Raw genomic sequence first — 7,156 nt, forward strand, 5'->3', positions numbered from 1 at the left:
GAGAGAGAGAGAGAGAGAGACAGAGACAGAGACAGAGAGAGACAGAGAGAGACAGAGGACTACACTAGTATGGTCATGTGATATGGATAGATGGTGACAGCCATGTAAAGAAGTGTTGATCATTAATCATGGATGAAAACTGTGGAAGAGGGAAATTCAAGAATATTTCAGATGAAATAGTGAAGAATAACCTCAAAATAGTGAGCCTCACAAAGGCGATTACAAAAGAACTGAGATGAATGGTGATATGCTGTGCTTGGGAAGACATGTCTGTCTCATCAAATATGAGGGTCCTGTCAAGCCCTCTCCTGTAAATAATCTTCTAACTGCATTACTACTCACTCAGGTACTGTATGTAAATGATACCATTTACCCTCCTATACTTTACATTGTATCCTTAGTACTACTTCTTATCACCTCCTTCTCCGTGATCTACTCCTATTACCTTTACTTCCTCTCCCTCAAACTGATATTCACTGCATCAGCCTCAGTCTTCTAACTCCCATTATCTGCCACATTCTTCACACTCTAGCATACTTTTCCGTTTCTCTACTCCTATTCTCTCACTCATATTTACCTTGTAACTTATGGTTATGTCCTTACCATCTTTCTCTTCCAGCTAGGAAAGCCATGTATCATCTCCTCAACAAGCCGCCTGTTCCTGTTCTTCTATTAAACTTTCACATCCTTCAATATTATATTCCACTCAGTTGAGAGGGTCTTGTCTTGCAAGCTACTCGGTTACCTCATTAGTGCTGGTGTCATGAAAAAAGCATTCACTACATGCTGTAATGTGGTTGGTGGTAGGAAAGGTTTCTACCCATAAAAACCATGCCATCAGGGAAAAGGGATGTTAAATGATGATGAGGAGGAGGAAGACGAGTGGGGGTTTCTTACAGTTTCTATCTGCCAAATCTACTCACAAGACTTTGATTGACACAGAGCTACAGTAGAAAGCACTTGTCCAAGGTGCCTTGCATAAGAGTGGACCTGAAAGCACATGGCTAGGAAGCAAACATTTTAACCACTCTTATACATGTGTGTGTGTGCCAGAGAGAGAGAGAGAGAGAAAGAGAGAGAGGGGGAGGGAGAGAGAGAGAGAGAGGAAGGGAGAGATGTGTGTTCCTTAAAAGATTTTTGCAGCAATTCCCTTTTGTATTACAAGGATGTAGACATGCTCATAATGTGTTCTTAGTAAGGTAAACAACATTTGGAAGCATGAGGTTAAAGCATTCTTTTGGATAAACCAATGAGGAAGCCATTATGTAGTCACTCAGTCTACCAGAAATAGTGGCCAAATCTCCTGTCAATCACAGCCTACTGCCTTAAATATGTAGGGACACATTGGGCAGAAAAGTCTCTGATATTCAAAAAATGGGACAGTCATGGCTGGAATACTTGTAATCATAACTTTGCTTGATCAGGGCAGATTTGTGGCTAAAGTACAATGACCATGGCAACAACTATTCTTTTGGAATCATTCTTTTAGAAAATCAGTGTATGACAAAATGACTCAATTTATACCCCGTTGTTGTTCTTCAGTTACAGATGCCATTGGCAAGCCTTTCATTATTTATATAGCCTCTACTGTATTTGAAAGGAATCCAGAACTGTTGACTTTCTCATCTGTCAACAACGGAACTAGCAAGACTATTACAGAAACAGTTTAGCTTCTAGCTTATATTTGACAAACATGCTTCAGTAGTTTCAGTTCCATGTAGGTTTTTACTAGAATCAATAAAATAATTATTGGATTGTCTAAAGGGAACTGAGCATGAAATATTCTACAGTCATAGCATTTGGCAACTTCCCTACCCATTGAATTGTATCTGAGAAAAATTTCCACAAGCACTCCAATATAATTCTTTATTTTTCTATCAGTCACACCAAAAGTTGGTTGTTTCACTCAACTATTGTGTGAATCAGATGACTAAGGAGTACAACAAGTGGCAAGATACTGTGCTGGAAATAAACTTGTATAACCCATGACAGCACCATGTATAACCCATGACAGAAAAATGGGCACAAAACAATGATGATGATGACGACGATGGTAAGTTTCCAATCAAAATTAACTGGACTGAGTGTGAGCCTAACTATTGTGCATGGAATTCCTGGGATCCTCTGATAGCAGGATCTTCGTCTTTTCCTAACATCAGTATAGTTCGTGATATTTGGTTCTTCTGGCTGCAAGAAAGACCAGAAAGAAGAAAGCTTTTCATACAAGCTAGTTAAGCCAACAAATTAGCCTGTTTGTGCTCATTCAACCTCCTAGAAAAAGTAGGCAAATTTCCCTCAAATTACATTTCATCATCTTAAAAAAAACGTAAATACCTTGGACAGTGTTGTTTCTCATATACAAAATGATGGAATAGTCATAACTGTGATGCCTCCAATCCATTCCATAAGGCTGATCTGAGACTAAACAACAACAAACTAAAATAACAACACCCACCACCACCACTTTTGATTTTTCAGTGAGGCTTTACCTCCATTATTTTTTCCAATTCATTCACTCAAGTTTGTCCAATCATATTGTAGTAGTTGTCATCATCATCATCATCATCATCATCATTTAACGTCTGTTTTCCATGCTGGCATGGGTTGGACAGGAGCTGTCCAGGCTCCAATTGTCTGTTTTGGCATGGGTGCATTTTCATGGTACTGGCACGAGTGCATTTTATGTGGCACTGGCTCCTGCAAAGCAAAAACTTCTCAGCTGGGAGAGGGAGTGGAGTCACGGCCATAAAGGACATGCCTGTATGTATGGATGATAGTGAGGAAAGACATATGATTGCTGTTTTTTTTTATGCAGATGACATCACTAGGTAATTTTCTTTTATTTATTCATAGCTGAGTAGTATTGAAAAGAAAAAAAAATGAATTCAGCATGCATCAGATTTTTAGTGCTGTCATGCAACAATATGAGCCAGTAAGAGATCCTCTACATGACCACTTGATCTGATAAAAATAATAGCCAAATTATCTTAACTCACATCCTATTGATTTATAGAAGAGACTTCATTAAATATACCATTGTCACTCACAGATAAATGTGATTTTGGTAGCATATACCAACCTTTCATTAATTCTTTTAGTTGCCCATTTAGTTAGCAGCAAATCCAGGCACTCTCTTGGCCCTCCCACTCTTGAATCAGCTGAATATTTAGGATCTAATGACTGGAGAAAAAGAGGCTACACTAGCTCTGGGACAATACTTTATTTATTGACTCTGAAAGGATGAAAGTTATTGTAGACCATGACAAAATTTGAACTCAGAGTGTAGACAACCAGAACAAATATCACCACTCATTCTGGCAGGAAACTGTTGGAATTGTTTAAGCATTGGACAGAATGCCTTGCAGTTATTGTTTGGAGTTTCTGTGCAGTGAGTTCAAAATCTCACCACGGTCAACTTTCTCTTTCATCATTTTAGTGTTCAAAAAGAAGTACTAATCCAGGGTAGAACTGTATGAATGTTGGATTAGATGTCTTACAATACTTTTTTTTTGTATTTTGAGTTCAAATCCTGCCTCCACCTATTTAGATGGTAGACTTAAGACTTAATCTGCTATCTGGTTTAACATCAACACTTGGAACTTTGGGTATTATGTAGTGGATTTTACTCTGCTGCAAGCATTTGGGAAAGGTCTCCAGTTTTAAAGGTTAGGGTTAGGATTGTAATGGATCAGTTGTAATCAATGCAGAACAAATATTTCCAGGAACTTGTTTGTAAAGGACATGCTTTTTCTGTTTTCTAGCTGGTGTTCATATCCTTTGTTGGCATACTTCTGTGAAACACACACACATATTTGTATTTTTTAAAAAAGTTGAACAACAAAAGCACATACACTCTTCTTACAAGTCTTGGAGGCTCTGTAAATGGTCATTGGCAGTGCCTTCACAGCTAGCGCAAGAGTAGTAAGACCAAGAGAGTGTCTTGATGTGTCTGGTAACTATCTAGATGGGCACCTAAAAGAAATTATGAAAGCCTGGTATATACTATCAAGTTGTCTCTGCGTGTGATTGACTGTTCTAATATATCTAATGCAGTCCCTTTTATAAGTCAGTGGGATGTGATTTGAGATAAACAAAATTAAAAAAAATATATCTGATGCTTTAATGACTCTATTACTGTGCTCAGAAAAAAAAAGCAATAGATGGGATGGCCAAAGGTAGAACACTTTTGATCATAAGCTCAACACAGAGGCAATGATGAGATTCTATTCAGCAGTTGTTACTCCACTGCAAGATGAAACATTAGCAAATGCTGTTAACCATCTGTTGGTTAGACAGGTTGCTTTTATTTTCAGGTGATTAACCAAGGTCATCCACATCTTGGAAGAATTTAAACTCTGATTGCAAAGAGTCATTTCTTACATATACACAGACAGACAGATAAGTCTTTGCACAGCTTCTGACTACCAAATTTCATTTGTAAAGTATTGGTGAGTCTGATGCTATGGATGAAGACTCTTCAGTATGCATGTTTGTGTGTGTATAAATCTAATGAATGCATGTGCGTATATCTTTTTCTGGTTTAATTTTTCAAATTTCTCTCCCAATATTATTATTGGGGCCAGTCTTCAGCTAAAAGATAGGACTGTTGCATTGTGATTTAGACAATGTTAACTAGGTTGTCATCTGTCCGTGTATGTATTTATGTGTGTCTGAGTAAATACAGTTCTCAGTAATTGTGAATATATGATTACATACCACTTTAATTATATGAGCATGTGTGTATATGACAGCTCTTTATGTAAGTGTGTACATACCATATGTACATGTAATAGTATACATATGGCACAGTGTTCATTTCAGGAAACTCAAGTAGAAAGTCTTTGGAATGCTTTACAAAACTTCACAGTATCACTAATTGATTGGATATGAAAAATGTGAATCAGTTTACTTTGTTCTTATTTCTTTACTGCCCACAAGGGGCTAGACACAGAGGGGACAAACAAACAGATTAAGTCGATTATCTTGACCCCAGTGCGTAACTAGTGCTTATTTAATCGACCCTGAAAGGAGGAAAGGCAAAGTCAACCTTGGTGGAATTTGAACTTAGAACATATCGGCGGACGAAATACCGCTAAGCATTTCGCCCGGTGTGCTTAATGTTTCTGCCAGCTCGCCACTTTATATTTATTTTGTTTACTTTGTTTTTTAATGGGAAAACCACAGCATTTTCAAGCTTTTATGCAAATTAGTTGTTACATAGTCCAGTGTACCTATCATAGTAGATATACATGAAAATATATACTCACTAACTCCCTCCACAGAGTGATGGGCATATTATTGCATGTATGTGTGTATGTATATATATGTGTATATGAGTGTATATATGTACATACATATATACATTCCACTCAATGAAGTGCCTACACATGTTGTTGCTTAAAAATATTCAACTATATAGTAATTATAAGGAATAATCTTGTATAATGGTATATGAATATAAACTCAGCAACTTAAAGCTGGTGTGCAGTGCAGAAACAAATGTTGTGATTTACTATTTAAGCCTGATATCCTCCATCCTTGTGTTATATTGTTCTGATATACATACATATACATGTGTAAGTATGAATCTGCACATGTATGTATTTCTATGAATATGTGTGTGCACTTACATATACATATGCAAGAATGTACATATGATATACATTTGTAAGTAAGAATCTGCACATATATGTATTTGTATGCATGTTTGCTTGCATGCTTGTATGTGAAGGATGAAAATAAGCTGTCAAAAAAGTAGGATGAAAGAATTAAATGTCATTTGAGAGTGGTTGAGGCTATTTTGCTTACATTTACATTTTCTAACAACATAGACAAATTAACATGAGTGCAGGCAGCATGGCTGCAGGACAAGAACTCAGAATCATCATCATCATTTAACATTCACTCTCCATGCTAGCATGGGTTAGATGGTTTGACTGGAGCTGTTGAGCTGGAGAACTGCACCAGGTTCCAGTCTGATTTGGCATGGTTTTTACAGCTGGATGCCCTTCCAGGAGTATAATGGGTGTTTTTAGAATATATATATATATATACACACAAGTATGATGGTGTGGTTGAGAAGCTTGCTTTGTAACCATGTGATTTAGGGTTCAGTCCCACTTTATGGCACTGTAGACAAGCATCTTCAACTATAACCCTGGGTTGACCATTGCTTTGGGAGTGAATTTAGTGGAGAGAAACTGTATGGAAGCCCATTTTGTGTTTCTGTATACACATATATGTATGTATGTATGTATATTTTATATATCCAGTTTTATTTGTTTATTTGCATCATTATCTTCATATCTGCTCAACTGGATTCCTCTTATACCCACCCTTTACCCCATGGACTTAGTCCTTAGTAAAGACTTCAGAGTGTATGTTCAAACCATTTGAGTGTTACTAAGTGTTTTCTGTATTGAGCAACTCTGTATCTTATTTGTTGACTAACATATACATATGGAAGAAAGCGATATGACAAAAGGATAAAGGATCAACTTCATTAGCTTACAGCTGTTTCTGCCATAAGATGCAGTGGACTCATAGTTGAGTACCTGAAAATTTGCACTTCATATTCAAGGCTTTGATGAAACTCTCTCTCTGTCTATTTATCTATATACTCTCTTTTACTTGTTTCAGTCATTTTGACTGCGGCCATGCTGGAGCACCGCCTTTAGTCGAGCAAATCGACCCCAGGACTTACTCTGTGTAAGCCAAGTACTTATTCTATCAGTCTCTTGGGCCGAACTGCTAAGTTACGGGGACGTAAACACACCAGCATTGGTTGTCAAGTGATGTTGGGGGACAGACACACAAACATATTCACACACATACATATGTATATAATACAGGCTTCTTTCAGTTTCTGTCTACAAAATCCACTCACAAGGCTTTGGTCAGCCCGAGGCTATAGTAGAAGACACTTGCCCAAGGTGCCATGCAGTGGGACTGAACCTGGAACCATGTGGTTGGTAAGCAAGCTACTTATCACACAGCCACTCCTGCACCTATATATATACACACACATACATATATACATACACATACACACACACACACACACACACACACACATATATAGATACAGATAGATAGATATCCAAGTTTGTGTGATTGTGAATAGAAGAATTTATTAATCAATGAAATCCCGACCTAG

This window comes from Octopus sinensis, linkage group LG4 (genome assembly GCF_006345805.1).
Source record: "Octopus sinensis linkage group LG4, ASM634580v1, whole genome shotgun sequence".
NCBI classification, from domain to species: Eukaryota; Metazoa; Mollusca; class Cephalopoda; order Octopoda; family Octopodidae; genus Octopus; species Octopus sinensis.